Here is an 18,760-nt window from a genome sequence, read left to right as displayed (position 1 = left end):
TGCAAATGTTTAATCTACCAACATTCATGTAATATGTCACTTATTATCCACTTAAAATCCACTGAATGTTACCTCTGACTTCGGGACCCACTTTACAGAAGAGGAGGTATGGCAGTGGGCATACACATTGGTTCTATTAAATATCATCACACACAGAATCTATAGACCTGATCAAGCAATGAAATGGTTTTTTGAGGACACAGTGAAAGTGCTAGTTTAGAGATGAAACCTGCAAGAATCAGGTGCCATCCTACGGGATAAGACATACGTCTTTAATCAACAACCATCATATGTTGTTGTTGGGGACCAAGAAGCGGAAGGCGAAGTGGCCCTGCTCACCATCACTCCCAGTGGCCCACTTGAGAAATCTGGGTTCTCCATCTCCACCACTTTAGGTTTCATGGGGCTAGAAGTCAGAGAAGGCAATGGCAAGCCACTCAGTACTCTTGCCTAGAAAATCCCATGGACGGAGGAGCCTGGTAGGCTGCAGTCCATGGGGTCGTGAAGAGTCGGACACAACTGAGCGGCTTCACTTTCACTTTTCACTTTCACACTTTGGAGAAGGAAATGGCAACCCACTCCAGTGTTCTTGCCTGGAGAATCCCAGGAATGGGGAAGCCTGGTGGGCTGCCATCTATAGGGTCGCAAAGAGTCGGACACAACTGGAGCAACTTAGCAGTACCAGCAGCAGCAGCAGCAGAAGTCATGGTTCCCAGAGAGAGGGAGGGGTCCCCGGCTTTGGACTAGAGAGTCACCTGATAATCACATAGGTTATCCAGTGATTCCCAGCAACATCCAGTGACACCCAGTAATAGCCAATAATGTCAGGCAAGTCCCCGAGGAATCCACATGTAACTGAATTGTCTAGAGTAGAAGCCTCTTATGATTAATTTCTTGGGAGCTTTGAAGACAGCCCTAAAGGAGCATTAGAGACAGGCTTGCAGTCAGATATTCAGAAGTATGAGTACACCTGGGTCCCTCTCCTTTCAGAGAGCCTCCCTAGGAGCATACTTGGGAAAAGAAGATCAGGGCTTCCTCACAGGTTCATGAATGGGTTATACAGGTGTTCAGGGAGGGGATCTTGCTCCCTGAGCCTGAGGGCAGCTGGGTGGGGTCTGTGGCAGCCAGAGAGAACCTCCAGCAAAAAGCAGCCTTTTCCAGATCTCCTCATTAGGTTGCTGCTGCTGCTCCTAAGTTGCTCAGTCATGTCCAACTCTTCGAGACCCCATGGACTGCAGCCTACCAGGCTCCTCCATCTGTGGGATTTTCCAGGCAAAAGTACTGGAGTGGGGTGCCATCCCCTTCTCCCCTCATTAGGTTACCCTCATGAAAAACTCGACAAGCATCTGAATGGAAGAAGGGAGGGTATGGGAAGCCAGATGAGTCTTGTTTTGATGCTGCTGACTTATGCATGAATGGATCAATGTGTGAATGTTCTGGATTTTATTTAGATTTCCTTACATAATTCTCTATAGAACTGTATTGTTTCTCTTTTCCATGGCCAGTTAAATTGGCCATCAGATCTTACTATAAGGAAAAACTCACCTGGAAGAGCGTCACCTGGCTAAGTGAAGATACTTGAGCAGAAGTGCTGAGTCAGTTTAGAGCTGGTCCTCACTCAGGTGGGCACTCTCCCTTGCTGGGCTGAAGGGCTATTGTGCCCAACAAAGAAAACATCTTCTTCTCTCATACTATTTGCCCTTGAGGTATAACTAACATACTGTTGAATCTTCCCAAGAATCCTTCTTCCCACCCACCTCCCTTGATGGTACCATATGCTTTCATCTTAGAAAGAAATGCTGGGTTTTTTTTTCTTTCCCTTTGTTCCTTTGTTCACTGCAGGGCAGTGTCAGACAGCACGTCTATCCAGGGAGTGAGACTCAAGGAGACTGTAGGGGAGAGGCATTGTTTCTGGCAGGAAGCCATGCTTGCTGAGCTCGTGGTCTACCTGGGTCCTCCGTCATGGCCTTGGGCAGGCCACTTGACCTGGGCCTCAGAGGGATTCAGTCATTAATGTAGAGCGGCTGGTGGCTTAGGGTGAGCTATTCTGATACCCAAAGAGAAAAGAAGCCTTGTGATTACCCAGAACGGATGCTGTGACAGGCTCATGCGGAACTCCTCAACTCAGAATAGGAAGTTTCTCACTTCTTTGTCTGAGTTTTCTCTGGTGTTTGCGTCAGAAGCAAATACAGGCAAAGTCACACTGGTTCCTCCAGTCTTACTAGCGTTGGCTCTGGGGGCAAAACAGTGACAATTCCCGATTTTCATCTCAAAACCAGTGTGCCGACTGCTTGTCTTCCCGCTGCTGTGAGGCAGGCTAGTGGGGGGGGCAGGATGCTAAAGGGTCTTTTGTGTTTATCACCTCTTGCTTTTTATGATAACTTTATGTGGCCTTTCCCAGCTACTGAACTCGTACAGATCAGGACAAGGTCTCTTTGCTTCTACTTTTCTCCTTTATAACAGCAAGCAGATTCTCCTGAGACCGGAAACATTTGTTTTCTCAGCCCACTAACTCCAACTACAGTACATTTCCTCCTTATCATCACTATTTAGTCTGTAATTATTCCAGTCTACTAACTCCCACAGAGGTTGGGGATAGCCGTGGCTAAATTGCATAAATCGCTGATTTTGGGTCCTTCATTGTCATTAATAAACGCAGGATATGGGAGTCCCTAGAGGTCCAGCTCCTCAAATTTGATGAATGCTTATGTTTACCATCCAGGGACAGAAACAGAAGCTATTGGCAAGGACTTTGCCATGAAGATCAGAAGTTTCATTTAATCTATCACGATTGCAGGTTCTGTTTATTCTCTTGTTGTCAAATGGCTAATGATAAGCTGATTTCACTAAGTTATGAGAATGACATCTAAAACAATGAAGAAGTGAAATTCTATTCAGGTACAATCCACCTCTTTCCAAAGTTATAGATCACCAGATCTCAAGTTACCCTGATGTTTGGCTCTACAGAGAATTGAAAGGAATCAACCTAAAACACAGTTGCTAAAAATTGCCCCTCCCACAATATGTTCATTTAACCTTATATATGAAAGTTGGTTCATTGAATGGCCAGTGAGCATCACCAATTGTTGGTGGCAGCAAAGGGGATGAGGTGACCTTTGGAGTTTTCCCTCAGTCTCAATTAGAAATCACACTGGCCTGCAGAGGTGACTAAGCTCTGTATGATTAGATGTGCATATGTAGAAGTTCTAGAAGGAGTGCTCAACAGTCATCTTCATCATCAGCCAGTCAACACACAAATTGCATTAAAGCCCTGGATACAGAGAACAAGGAAGTCAAGAGCTACACAACACCCTGGATGCTTTAGAAGCATTTATCCTGCAGGAAGCTGTGTACTTTTCTTGTGGGTCTTAAGGGAACTCATTGGCTAGAAATCTAGCTGTTTTGGATATTAGGACATTGTAGTACACGATGGCAGGGGCCTGGGCTGTTGCTTGGCTTTACATTGGTGATCTATAGTGGGAAGAAGGTAGCCTAGGGAGCCCCTGTAGGGCTCCATAGAAGTCATTTACATACAGTCTTTAGAAGTGTCCCTCTCTCACCAGCCCTTGGGGACAAGACAGATGGCAAACAGAGAAGGCTCAGGGAACCCCAACATCTGGCCAAATGGTTCCACATAAGGAAAGAAAGTTAAATCTCTTTGATTCGAGTAGGTACACACTCCTCCAGGACCTCTATCCTCTCTGCTTCAGGAACAATGCTCTTAAAGTTTTAGAGAGATTTTTGAACCCATTCAAAACCCAAGAATAGCTATCTCGGTAGAAAGAACTTATTAATCAGAGATTTACATAAGTGAAGCAAGTCAGTACGAGAAGAGACTCTGGGAGGAAGAAATGGGATAAAGAGAAAAGGGAGAGAATAAATAAATAGTTCAAATAAGAGTTTGACTTTATTTCCCATCGTGTACTTTTCCTAAACCAAGATTTTTATATATTGCATCTATCGATATGAACTGGTTAAAAAATAAAGGAGAAGAGATCCTTAAATAAATAGTAAAGCTAATAGAGACCCAGGGACAGATCCTTCTCTCAAATGCACAGCTTGCTGCTCCACATATAGTATCTTGAAAAATCTTTACTGCCTTCAAAGATACAGCCCTTGGCACTAAGCACCATGCCTCCAAGTTTAGAATGTGGACCTCCATATTTATGTTCCCCAGATGGTGGAATTTATAAATGCACCATGGGGTGCTATTGAAATTAATAATTTAATTCATTTCCGTGATTGTGCCGTGATTGCTAGTCATTATGGCAGTAGCAGTTAGCAGAGTCTCTCAGTTCTGGGATGTAGCTGAAGGGTAATCTCAGTGAGAGTAATTCCTCTGTCATCCTATTTCAAATACAGTCAGTCCCTTCTGAATGGGGAATAGCCAAAAGTTTCTGGAATGGAAATGAAGGCAGCATCAACCTAGTTAGATGAAAATGGCTTCAATTTATGCGATTTCAGAAGTTTGAAAGCAGTCCTCTAAGGACCAGTGAAATGATCTGTGATTGTTTAGCTTGGAGAAGGAACAGATACGAAGAGACCCCAAGCACTGTCTCCAAACACACAAATCTCTCACTCTCTGTCTGTGGACAATCTACGTCCAAATGCTTGAGAATTAACTGCACTTTTACTTTCTATTCCCACTTGCCTGCTTAGCAAGGGAATATACTGGCAGCTGGACTACGTGACTTTTGAAGTCCCTTCCAGAGATTCTCAGAGATTCCCCGAGTCAACGGTGGGGTGGAGGGAATAGTGGAATAACAGCTCTGTATTTCCTCAAGGGAAGTCCTTACTTCTCTCAGCCTAATGATCTGGAAGCCTAAATGGGCAAGGGGGAACATTATTGGGCACAGGCACACATAAATCTGGCCAATGTAAGCCCACTGGAATTTTGAACCCAGGAGGCTGTATGTAACTGCCTTGGATTTATAAAGTAGCTCTTTTTCTTTGAGAAACTTAAATCCATTTCCATATTCCCCTCATTATCCTCAAAGGTTTTGTTAATCACAGAAGTAAGGCCTGACTTCGAGATCCTCATTCAATAGTTAAAGGAAATAATCCCTCAAAACATGGGATATAGATTCCGCTACCTTAACTCCTCGCGTTGGCTCCATCCATTTGATTTGGCCTTTGGACGACTCTATTTCTGCCCAATCAGCAGAGCCTGGATGAATGGGAAAAAAAAGGCAAAATGATTTCTTACATCATTTCCATGGGCAATAACCCCGCAGGGGGCCCAAGCTCAGACTCTGCCCTCCACTGCATCCAAGAGTGGGAAGGGTCAGCTGGGAAACAGAAAGCAGATGAACACGGCTACTCCCAGCTCCCAAGAGGAGGACTGGAAACCAGCAACTCCATAAAGACCAGACCCCTCTTCTCCTTCACTTCACACTCGTGTCTCATGTGGGCCAAGGAGCTCTCAGGAGAGACCCAGGACACAGAAACATAACCCCCCTTTTGTCCCAACCTGGTTTCAAGGAAAATTTCAAAAAGACTTTGGGTTTGGGAAAATGGCAACAAAAATTTGCCCTATAGTTATTGCTTTTCAGCAACTACCCAGTAAATGTCTCTGAGGAGCTAAGCATGTGGTGACTACAAGTAGGACATCCCAGAAATTGTTCTGAGAGGCAGTGGTAAGCATTCCACGCTAAATGTCCAGGACTCCTTCTTTACCTCCCTGAGCGTCTCACCTCTTGCTTTCCTGACAGTTTGGACCTCTTCAGTAGTACCTCTCACACTGTGTTTAGACTGCAGGCTCTGAGAGAGTGTGCCTGTGCAACTCCATAGCTGTCCCCATGAGACCAGCACAGGGGTTTCACGTAGGGGAACGTTGGGAGATGCGACTGAATCGAATTCATCTGATTAGTGGGAACAGTAGGTACCACTGAAGGGCAGGTGGTAGAATTTGCTCTGTAATAAATCCCCTACATAGTGAATTCCATTCCAAGAGTTCATTCCTAAGCCTAATTTGTTCATAAGTCCAACAAAATTAGCGTAGGTACCCAACTAATGCAATCAACTATGTAGGACTTTACTGAAATAGGTTTATAATATTTTTCACATGAATAATACATAAAAAACAAACACAAAAATTAAAGGAAACTTTTAACCTTACAGTACAGTACCTTGAAAAGTTACAGTAGTACAGTACAACAGCTGACATACGGGGCAAGAAGAGTTACTGACTGGAGGAGAGGAGGTGGGAGACGGTAGAGCTGAAGGAGAATCAGCAATGGGAGACGGAGGGCAAGCTGCAATTTCACTCATGCCCGACATTGATGAGTGCATGTTCTCATCCTTGAAAACTCACAACTTGAGTGCATGTTCTCATCCTTGAAAACTCACAACTTGAAGATTTGTATGCAGGGGACTTAATGTATTTTTTTTTTTTTTTTTTGGTCATGAAAAGAAGAGGTAAGGAGAACCCAAACTGCTTAAGTATACTGCACCTTACTTATGTGACAAAAGAGAATGAAGTTAAGGTGGCATTCTTAGAGATGCAGGATCTGCTCTACTTAACAACACTGAGGCCACTGAGGGATGAGGGGGAGACTCGGAGCCACTGGTTTTGTCTTCTCTTCCCATTGCTCTCATGCAGTCATGGCTGCTGTCGGTGACATTTCACAGGTCGTTGATTCCTCTTGAAAACGCTTTCCAGTGACCTGGCAAAAGCACGTAGAAGACAGACCCTTGGATGAAAAGTCCAGTGAATCAGGTCCTAATTCCAGCACTTTCCCCAACCTGCCGTGTGAACTTGGGCAAATCTTGAGTTGCCCTTGTTTTCAGTCTCCTCTTTAAGAGTACCATCATGGAAGGAGAGTGGGCCTGGGGGTTAAATGACCATGAGTTTAAACACCACGGCTTGCTTTTATAAGTTATGTGACTGAGCAAGTTAATTCTCTCTTAGTCTCTAGTTCTTCATTTCTAACACAAGGATAGCATATCCTAATATAAAACTTTAAGGGCTTGCCTCATAGCTCAGTTGGTAAAGAATCTGCCTGCAATGTAGGAGACCCCAGTTCAATTCCTGGGTCAGGAAGATTTGCTGAAGAAGGGATAGGCTACCCACTCCAGTATTCTTGGGCTTCCCTTGTGGCTCACAAGAATCTGCCTGCAATGTGGGAGACCTGGGTTCGATCCCTGGGTTGGGAAGTTTCCCTGGAGAAGGGAAAGGCTACCCACTCCAGCATTCTAGCCTGGAGAATTCCATGGACTGTATAGGCCATGGGGTTGCAAAGAGTTGGACACGACTGAGCGACTTTCACTTTCAGGGAGGAGCTTTGCTGCTGCTGCTGCTGCTAAGTCGCTTCAGTCGTGTCCGACTCTGTGCAACCCCATAGATGGCAACTTACCAGGCTCCCCTGTCCCTGGGACTCTCCAGGCAAGAACACGAAGTGGGTTTCCATTTCCTTCTCCAATGCATGAAAGTGAAAAGAGAAAGTGAAGTTGCTCAGTCATGTCCGACTCTTCGTGACCCCATAGACTGCAGCCTACCAGGCTCCTCTGTCCATGGGATTTTCCAGGCAAGAGTATTGGAGTGGGGCGCCATTGCCTTCTCTGGGAGGAGCTTTAAATGAGCTCATACATGTAAAACACTTAGCCAAATACCTGCATAAACTAGGCAGCCATATATGTTATTTGCTTCATTTCTATAAAATGTGTGTTATAGGCTGAATGTTTATATTCCCTGCAAAATTCATACATGGAAATCTAATGCCCAATGTGATGGCATTAGGAGGTGGAGCTTTGGGAGGTAATTAGGTCACAAGAGTGGAGGACTCACGAATGGAGTTAGTGCCCTTATAAAAGAGCCTCCAGAAAGTTCCCTCACTCCTTCTACCCTGTGAGGACATGCTGAAGAAGTCAGCCCTCTGCAACCTGGAAGAAAACTTCACTAGAACCCAACCATGCTGGCACACTGATCCTGGATTTTCAGCTTCCAGAATCTTGAGCAAAATAAGTTTCTATTGTTCGTAAGCCACCAGGTCTGGGCAGTTTTGTTATAGCAGAATAAGACAATGGGGTTTCATCTCCTCCTTGTCAAGTTGTTCTAAGGATCAATCTGGATTATAAACAATAAAGTTCCTGAAAACTGAAAAACACCTTGCATTTGTATTCTCATGGGAACAAGAGAAGCAGCACATAAATACTGGGTTGGTGAGGAAGTTTCATAGTCTTATGGAAAAACCCAAATAAACTTTCTGGCCAATCCAGTATCTAGTTACTATTGTATTATGCTCCAATATCCAAAGAAAAGTATCTAGTGTTTTCAAAGTATTTTTAAAACAAGTTTTAAGATGGAAACCAACATGAATTGTTTTTTATTATAAGAAGCCATTTGTAGGGGTGTGTAGGGAGAGGAAAGGAAACCCCAAGTGTGATAAGATGTGGAATGATGACAGAAGTGGCTCTAATTTACACCCAGATCCTGGCTCATCTGTAAAGTGAGTTCCAATCCAAACTAAACGTGTCAGAATAGGGAGATTGTTCCAACTTCAGTCAATCTTGAGTGCTTCATGCTCACTGAAGACCATATGAAGATAGGTAATGGCTAGAGGTCTTTTTTAGAAATTCCTGCTGAGGGTGCCAGGCATCTAAAAACACGTTGGCCACTCTACTTCAGTAGCACAACTCTTTCCAAACTCTGATGCAGGGAGCACTTTTCCACAGAAAGTTTATAGTGCTCTGGAGTCAGCTATGTTTAGGAAAATCTTCACCCCTGTCTCAGATATTCATAGCAAATATTGGTAGAGTAAAGCTTCTGAGAGGTCTTGCAGAATGAAGCGCATTTGTTTAACTCGGAATTTCCCCAACTAATTAGACCATAAGACTTTCCCCCTTTCCTCTGCAAAGTCACAATTCATAGCTGCTAGAACAATGTTCTGTACAAATATAAATGCAATGAGAGATCTGTCCCCCCACCATGGACCCCACTCTGCTGTACCATGGCCACAGACAGTCTGCCACAGAGCAAGGTTGGTGAGAAACAGCTTCAAGATCTTTGCTGGAAAACTGTGCATATTCTCCCATCAGTGTTGTAGAAACAGGATGTCACTTGGAGGAGCAGAGGTTATAGATGTATATTTCAATATAGCAAATATTCACCACGACATAGCCACTGCAGAGGGTCTTGGGCAAGGGACACATATGTAGTCCCATCCAGTGCCAGGGAACGTTTCATTCTCAGATGGAGACACAAGCAAAGAGGGATATGCAGAGGGAGAAACCCGAGGCACTGCCCTCATTCCGGAATGATACAGCAAATGCACTGAAGGTCAACCCACACCCCCTGCTCTCCCTCCCCTGCTCAAAGCTGTTTCAGATCCAAAGAGCAGAGCTAAACTTACCATTGAGAGAAATCTGGCATCTTAAAGGTGGTTATACAGTTTTCTAAATTCACTCTCTGAACATGGTTCTAGCAGAAGTTTAATCAAGTAGTAAAAAATCATATAGGGTAATGGACACAGGTTTCACATCCTTTTTTCCCAGTGCCCTGTGCACATGCACACACACACACACACACACACTTATTCTTTTATTTATTTTCCTCCACTATTCAGATTCATTGGCATCATCCTTTCCTCCCAGCGATGATCTACTCCATTGTCTTCTTGCCACAATCCAAGACAATTGTTTCTTATCCACAGTGTGCCAGGCACTGACTTAGAGTCATCCGTTCTCGGGGTCATCTTAGAGCACAGTCATCTTGGACTCTGCCTTCATGCCCAGTATTTAACTGATCACAAAATGCCATCGTTTCTACCTCTGAAATATCACACATTATTACTAGCTCTACCTCCTTACTGTCCTCCCACACTCCTTCTTCAGGTCTTCATCATTTCTCACCCAGAAAAATGCAGTCGCCGGATGTATCTTCCTGCCTCCAGCATCATCCCCTTCCACACTTGGGCAGCCAAAGATCTGATCATGAACTAATGATGTTCTGCATTATCTACAGAAAATGGCCTCAACGTTAGACAGCAAAATGAAGAGCCCTTCACAGTCTGGCCCCTCATTACCTTTACAATCCAAGTTTTTCAGAGCACCTGTCATCTCCCTTACCTCCATCATATCTCCCCCAGCAACAATTGAGTCTCATTCATTATTCTTAGTATATAATGCTGCTGCTGCTGCTGCTAAGTCGCTTCAGTCATGTCCGACTCTGTGCGACCCCATAGACAGTAGCCCACCAAGCTCCCTCCATCCCTGGGATTCTCCAGGCAAGAACACTGGCGTGGGTTGCCATTTCCTTCTCCAATGCATGAAAGTGAAAAGTGAAAGTGAAGTCGCTCAGTTGTGTCTGACTCTTAGTGACCCCATGGACTGCAGCCCACCAGGCTCCTCCATCCATGGGATTTTCCAGGCAAGAGTTTGAGTATATAATGCTAGGTCTGGCACAAAGCAGGTGCTTAACAAATGTATGTCAAATGATATGTGGCATAGATGTACAGATGAAAAAGTAAACGTATTAGTGTACTACTGCAGCTGTAAAAATTTACCACAAATTTAGTGGTTTGAAACAACACAGAGTTATTATATTCTAGCTCTAGAAGTCAGAAGTCTAAAGTGGGTCAACAGATTGCATTCTGGGGCTTCCAAGGAAGACCCTGTTTCCTTGTCTCTTCCAGCTTCCAGAGGTCTGCGTTCCTTGACTTACAGCCCCTTCCTCTCTCTTCACATCACTCTAAACTCTGCTTGTTGCTGCTGCTAAGTCTCTTCAGTCGTGCCCGACTCTGTGCGACCCTATGGACTGTAGCCCACCAGGCTCCTCTGTGCGTGGGATTCTCCAGGCAAGAATACTATAGTGGGTTGCCATTTCCTTCTCCAAAACTCTGCTTCCATCATCCTATATCCTTCTCTCTAGATCTCTGACTATAACACTCCTGCACCCTTCTTATAAAGACCTCTGTGATTATATCATAAAGCCTCTCTGGATAATCATAATAATCTCCCCATCTCCAATGCTACAATTCAATCATATGCAAAGTTCCTCTTAACATGTAAGGTAACAATATCCATCAGTTTTGGAGATGAGGATGTGAATGTCTTGGGGTGGGAGTCATTATTCGGCTTTCAACAGTGAATCAATAGATTAAAAAAAAAAAAAACAAGGAGTATCATAGTAGTATAAGCTGCCAGGGAAAGTTATACAAAGGGAAATCTAAACTCTGCCTAGAAATCAAGGAAAAGTTTCAGCAAGAGACTGGTGCTTGAATTGAGTTTGAAACATACACAGGAGTTTTAAAGGGACAAAGGAAGGCAGCCCTTCCAAGTGGAAGAAACAGCATAACCAAAAGCATGGGGACAGGGCTGGGGCCTGATACGATGGAAGCATAGGTTTCAAGCTCAGGGGATGATGAAAGGGAGAGTGGACTGGAGGGCAAGGTCTTACATGCCACGCTAAAGGATTTTGGAATTTAATCTGAGGTATGTGTGAAATCACTTGGGAAGCAAGTTGGGGATATGACACAGTTATGTTCTAGAACAGTACTATCCAATAGAACTTTCAGCAGTGAGGCAAATACTCTGGATCTACAGTCTTCAATGGGCCACCATGAGCCACACGGACTGCTGAGCACTTAAAATGTAGCCAGGGTAACTGAGGAGCTAGATTTTCCAGTTTTATTTAGTTTTAATTTATTTAAACGTAAATAGCTCTACGTGGCTAGTGGCTACCATATTGAACGACACTGTTCTGGGACGATCATCTGGAGGAGGGATGGAAGGTGATTTGTAAATAATTTATGAGAAACTAAGGGCAGGGAACCCAGAAGGCACCTGCCCAGATGATATGTGAACACTACCTGAACTCAAACCCAGGCAGCAGTGATGACAGTTGGTAGAGAGATTAGACAGAGAAGGCGATGGCACCCACTCCAGCACTCTTGCCTGGAAAATCCCATGGGTGGAGGAGCCTGGTAGGCTGCAGTCCATGGGGTCGCTAAGAGTCGCACACAACTGAGCGACTTCCCTTTCACTTTTCACTTTCACGCATTGGAGAAGGAAATGGCAACCCACTCCAGTGTTCTTGCCTGGAGAATCCCAGGGACAGGGGAGCCTGGTGGGCTTCCATCTATGGGGTCGCACAGAGTCGGACACAACTGAAGTGACTTAGCAGCAGCAGCAGCAGCAGAGAGGTTAGAGAGGGTTGCCGTGCTAGGAGGATTTGATTGATTGAACGTAGGTAAGTCAAGTCTAGGATGAATCTCGGTTTCTTACTTGGGTGGCTGGATGGTGATATTCACCCAGCAAAAGGAGTAGAGTTTAAAAGTTAAGATGATAATTTTAATTTAAGGTTGTTATTAAATGGAGACATTCTGAAATGAATGTTGAGAGCTCATGAGGGGCAGATCTGGGCTGAAGGTGCTGCTCTGGATACTATCGGCACACAGGTGAGGGTTGAACCCCTGGGTGTGGATGGTTTTGCTCAGGAGGAGTAAATAGCCTAGAAAAGCTGAAGGCATAAGACAGATCCTCAGGGAGCACCAGCATAGGCTGAGAAGAATGGATTCACAAGCTCTGAGGAAAACTAGGAGAAAGAGGGGCTTGGACTCTGAAGGAGGAAGAAGTCAAGAAGCAAATGATGGAGTTTTCTCATAGAAGTCAAGTGTAATAGTGACAGAAAAGTTGTCAGGGGATTTGAGACACATAACTTAGCAAGAGCAGTTCCAGCAGAGTGCAGATGGGAGTCTAGGGGCAATTGGAAGCTGGAGGAGTCATGAGTAATTGTGAGGAAAAGGGCAAGGGCCTTGTTGTAGACCATAAGCATTAATTCTTGTCTCAATGAGCTTGACTGAGAGAAAAAGAGAAGGCGACCGAGGGTAAAGGGGATACAAAGGAAAAGATGGGTGAGCTTGGCTCCCATTTACATGCAGAAGACACAGAGCCTAAAGATTGAGGGGATGCTAAAAACACTGGAGAGGGAAAAAGGGGCTGGGTAACACTGCCTGGTGTCCCAGCCAAGCAGTCTGTGCTTTAGTTCTCCATAAGATAAAAGCATAACATGTATGGATGTGAGAGTTGGACTGTGAAGAAGGCTGAGCACTGAAGAATCGATGCTTTTGAACTGTGGTGTTGGAGAAGACTCTTGAGAGTCCCTTGGACTGCAAGGAGATCTAACCAGTCCATTCTGAAGGAGATCAGTCCTGGGATTTCTTTGGAGGGAATGATGCTGAAGCTGAAACTCCAGTACTTTGGCCACCTCCTGCAAAGAGTTGACTCATTGGAAAAGACTCAGATGCTGAGAGGGATTGGGGGCAGGAGGATAAGGGGACAACAGAGGATGAGATGGCTGGATGGCATCACTGACTCGCTGGATGTGAGTCTGAGTGAACTCCGGGAGTTGGTGATTGACAGGGAGGCCTGGCGTGCTGCGATTCATGGGGTCGCAAAGAGACGGACATGACTGAGCGACTGAACTGAACTGATGATAAAAGCACACAAAAACACAGATGTGTAGATTGTGTTTTAAAAATCTCACTTGAAAAAATAATTAATGTGCATAACTAGTACAGTCTAATGTAAAATATAAGGTATAACATAGATTTTTATCAGTGTGCTTTCCCCGTCAGGCCGTGTTTGGTCCACAAATTTAATTAAAGAGCGTCTGGTATTTCTGTCAAAACCTCTGACACATCAGAAATGTGTCTCTGATAGAGCAAGGTCTCTGCATCTCAGAGAATATGCTCCTTGCCATTTGGGGCGCTACGGTCTGAAGGACCTTCTTTCCAGAGGTTTCAGAGGAGACTTTATGGGAGCAAAGGGCCAAAAGTGTAAGATCACGCTCAACTTGCCCCTCAGGTTCCCCACTGCCCCACTACCGCTACCCTCCACACACTCTCTCTCTCACACACACACACACACACACACACACTTATACAGATGCAACTGTTTTACATAAGGATAGCAGTCTTAGTCTGTTCTGGCTACGAAAAATACCATAGATGGGGTGACTTACGGATGACAGCAAATGATTTCTTCCAGTTCTGGTGACTGGCTGGCCTCCTGATTCATACACGGCTGTCCTCTGCACATACACAGCAGAAGGGTCTCTCTGGAGCCCAGGAGCCGCAACTACAGAAGCCCGCTCACCCTGGAGCCTGTGCTCCGCAACAAGCGAAGCCACTGCAATGAGAAGCCAGCGCACCTCAACGAGAGAGGAGGTCCCATCCGCCACAACTAGAGAAAAGCCTGTGCAGCCACAAAGACCCAGCACAGCCAATAAAATTAAAAAAATAAATAACAGAGTCACAGGAACTGATAAGAAGAAAAAGTCAGGGAGAAAGAGAAGATGGAAATGCAGAAAATACAGTGGTGCCTGCAGGAAGGAGATGGAAAGTGATACTCATGACACTTGAGGGGAAAGAAGGTGAGGAGGAGGCTGCAGAAAAGGCCAATGCAACTGTGTGCTGCTGTTCCCTGAAACCTTCTCATATCCTTACATCATCGGCCTGTGCGTGCTCATTCAATTGAGTCTGACTCTTTGTGATGCCATGGATTATATAGCCCACCAGGCTCCTCTGTCCATGGGATTCTCCATGCAAGAATATTGGAGTGGGTTGCCATTTCCTTCTCCAGAGGATCTTCCCGACCCAGGGATTGAACCCAGGTCTCCTGCATTGCAAGTGGATTCTTTACCAATAAGCCAGCAGGCTTAGTTATCAGCAGGCCATAGTCCCAGTCAAATGCTGGGGTTGAAAATCTGTTCAGTGCTAATGGGACTTTAGTGGGAGATTTCTTTCGTGGCACTCCAAATGGTGCCCGCCTCAGTTCAGTTCAATCACTCAGTCATGTCCAACTCTTTGCAACCCCATGGACTGCAGCATACCAGGCTTCCCTGTCCATCACCAACTCCCGGAGCCTGCTAAACTCATGTCCATCGAGTCGGTGATACCATCCGACCATCTTATCCTCTGTCGTCCCCTTCTCCTCCTGTCTTCAATCTTTCCCAGCATCAGGGTCTTTTCCAATGAGTCATTTCTTTGCATCAGGTGGCCATCAGCTTCAGCATCAGTCCATCCAATGAATATTTAGGACTGATTTCCTTTAGGATGGACTGGTTGGATTTCCTTGCAGTCCAAAGGACTCTCAAGAGTCTTCTCCAACACCACAGTTCAAAAGCACCAATGTGCCTGGCCAGGTGCCTGCCTGGCCTTGTCTATTTATTAATGCCTGTTGGTTAACACTGAAAGAAAAGACAGAGGACCTTGCAAATGGCATAGCCAACGTGTCTTCCTGAGCCTCCAAGGAAGAGAAAACTTCCAAAATAGCTCAGATCTTTCTCTACAAAAAGCTAGCCAATAAGAGAGAAAGAAGAAACTTCAAGCTGGAAGAGAAATTTTAGGTTACTTATTTTCAGATAAGGAATATGTGGCTCAGAGATGCATTATTAATGAATGGCCCAAAGAAATAAAAGAGAGACCAGGTCTCCCGACTCCCACCTCACTCCCTTTCCATCTTCTTGGAGGTTGTCAGAGTGGGTTCCCTGGAGGCATCCTGGAGAAAAGAGTGGAAGAAAGCCCAGTCCAGTGAGCAGACTCTGATTTCCCAACCCCTTCAACCACATTCAAACATAGTCATTCCTTGTTGTCTCCCCTAAACACACACACACACACACACACACATGACTTCTGCACAATATTTCATTTGAAGCAAATTTCTGTTCCTAAAACTAAGTTTAAAAAACACTGCCTTATACCATACTTCTATTTATTTATGTTTTATGTACAGCAAGAAACTAGGCCTTGTTTTAAAGACTTATTGCCAAATACAGAAGGCTTTTTTTTTTCAGTATGAATATGATATGGAACTGATGAGGGTGAGTGGAAAGTGAATTTATGCAGCAAGATTCGCATGTTGCAGATATACGGTTCACAGAAGCGTGTTTAACAGTAGTTCTCAAACTTCTTTGTACATCGAGATCACCTGGAGAGCTTGTTAAAGTACACATCTCAGGCTCCACACCAGCATCTCTGATGCAGAAAGGAGGGAGTGGAGACCAAGAATTTTCAACAAGTTTCTAAGATGCGGCCGATGCTGCTGGTCCAGAGGCCACACTTTGTAGAACACCGACACTGAAGAGAAGCTGCTTCTAGAGGAGGTGCTCACTTCCATCTAGATGCTTCCAACTGAACTTCCAGTGCGCAGCAAGAACTTCTTTCTGAGGTAGTATTAATTCAATTGGCGAAAATAATGTCTGAGACTTTTTAAGGTACGGGAAAATGCTTATGTTATAATGTCGAATAGAAAAGAATATGATTTCAATGAGAAAAGAGAATAGGAAAGAAAGTGAAATTTGCTAATTAATTTCCTTGCTGCACAAAGCAAACTTTATTTGATCTCTAGACATTATGTAGATACAGTAGTTGGTGATTGGTGTGGGAATAAATGCTTATATCTATATGTGTATCAGAGCTATTCATCCATTTAAAAACTATTCATAAACATTGGGGTCTGAGGTGGAAATAAATTTCTATTTATATGCATACGAGTGTCATATGCACTCATTCCTTCCACAAATATTTATAAATGCCTACCAGATGCCAGGCACCATGCCAGGCACTGGGGAAAAGACACATGTTCATTGCCTGCAGTCCTGTTAAAGAAACAGGAAGTGAGATAAGAGCTAATCGAAGTGTATGGAAAATTCTATGGAGAGGGAACCATTTGGTTTGACAGATACTGAGGTCCATTTGGACAATTTAAGTTTGGGTTTGTGGAATATCCAGGGAGAGAGATCAAGTAGAAAACTGGAACATGCAGAACTCATGAGGGAAACCTGGGTTGGAGGTGTAGATCAATGACTAACCATAGGCAGAAATGATTTCTCTGTGAATATAAGTGAAGTATGAGGAAAAGAATACCCTAGATGAGGAGAAACCAGTAAAGAAGACGCAGAGGCTCACTGTGGGCTAATGGAAAGGTGGTAAAGATAAAACATAAAATTAAGGATATATTAATATTCCTTTTATTAAACAGCAGTGATTTGTTTGCTTGAAATCAGATTCTTTTAGTAATTTTGTCAGTATAGCTTGCAGGAAAGAGATGATATGCTGAATTACTCATAATATGTCTTATACTTCCTGGTGAAATCAAACCTTATGTTTTCATATAAGTTACGGTATCTTACTTAAGTGAAGAAAAGATTGTCCTCACAAACATAATACTAAAACCCTAGTTAATCATCTTTCTAGGGACTTCCCTGGTGGTCTGGGGGCTAGGACATGGTACTTTCACTGCTATGGGCCTAAGTTCGATCCCTGATTGGGGAACTAAGAATCCATAAGCTGTACAATGTGCCAAACGTAATAACGATAATTTTTCTAATGGTTTTCTCCTTAAGGCCATTAGCTTTTGCTCATTTAGTCATATTTGTTGTTGTTCAGTCACCAAGTCATGTCCGACTCCGCAAGCCCATGGGCTGCAGCATGCCAGGCTTCCCTGTCCTTCACTATGTCCCAGGGTTTGCTCAGATTCATGTCCACTGGTTGGTGATGCCATCTAACCATCTTATCTTCTGCATAAATACATAGTATTGGTCACATGCAAAAACAAGTCAATTTTCATCTGTCTAAGGGGCTAACGGATTTGTAATGTAGTCTCACAGAGGCACATGTACACACACACATAAACACAATCTTTTCCCTACTTCCTACGACCTCATCTCTCTTTGTATTTAAAGATACATTTGCAAAGCTTAGAGTGTCATGCCTCTAGTTATAGTTGTCATGAGATTTTAAAACTTTAAGTCAAAGTCGTTTCTCCATCTGTAGTGTGTTTTGTGTTTCAGTCGCTCAGTTGTGTCCGTGTCTGACTCTTTGTGACCCCATGGACTGTAGCCCACCAGGCTCCTCTGTCCATGGAATTCTCCAGGCAAGAATACCGGAGTGGGTTGCCATTCCCTTCTCCAGGGGATCTTCCAGACCCAGGAATCTAACTGGGTCTCCTACATTGCAAGCATATTCTTTACTGTCAGCCACCAGGGAAGCCAGGTTAATATTCAATTCAATGTGCATTTAATAAGCTCTTTTGTTCATGTTGATACAATAGCAGGTTAGGTGACTGTTTCTACACTCATTGAACACAAGTTGGCTGTCTAGTTATTTATATATGTTAAAGTATATATGTGTATTTAAAATGCATAGATGATGTTGTCTTTGTTATTTTGTTACATATATGGCTTCCAGATTATCAGGATTATCATTCTGGTCAACATATACAACATGTATACGTTGTACGTGTGTGATATTGTGTGCATAAGAATTATTGTGGTAAAAGTCACATAATGTAAAAACACAATATTTTAACCATATTTAACTGTACAATTCAGTGGCGCTAAGTACATTCACATTGCTTGGCAACTCTCACTATCACCCATCTCTTGAATTATTCACCTTCCTAAACTGAAACCCTGTCCCCACTAAATGTGAACTCCCCCTCCCCCGCCCCCCAACTCTGACCACCTCCCACCCGCCACCCGGGCATCTGCCAGTGCACTCTCCAACTCTATGAATTTGACTATCCTAGGTACCTCGTATAAGTATCTTGACTGTGGTAGTACTTACACAATTCTGCATTTGTCAAAACTACAGAACTCTACAGCCCCAAATTTACTATGTGTCAAATTTAAAATAAACTTTAGAAATTTAAATGCTGAATCTGTAATAGTTGCTACTTCAAAGGATATTGTTTCAAATACATTCAGCTTGTCACTTTATGGCCAAACCACTGACACACATACTCACTTCTCCTTATAGAA

General features: G+C 43.9%; 1 long non-coding RNA gene across 1 annotated transcript; it reads right to left on the bottom strand.

Moving 5' to 3' along the window:
• Positions 1 to 1,377: 1,377 nt before the first annotated feature.
• LOC139176438 (uncharacterized) lies at positions 1,378 to 10,090 on the bottom strand. Its single transcript, XR_011560918.1, has 3 exons — positions 6,453 to 10,090; positions 5,094 to 5,167; positions 1,378 to 2,233 (listed from the first exon to the last, which is right to left on the bottom strand). It is a non-coding gene; the product is annotated as an uncharacterized lncRNA (long non-coding RNA).
• Positions 10,091 to 18,760: the final 8,670 nt, after the last annotated feature.

The sequence above is a fragment of the Bos indicus genome, chromosome 16 (assembly GCF_029378745.1).
Source record: "Bos indicus isolate NIAB-ARS_2022 breed Sahiwal x Tharparkar chromosome 16, NIAB-ARS_B.indTharparkar_mat_pri_1.0, whole genome shotgun sequence".
NCBI lineage: Eukaryota > Metazoa > Chordata > Mammalia > Artiodactyla > Bovidae > Bos > Bos indicus.
This window is presented reverse-complemented; position numbering and strand designations above follow the sequence as displayed.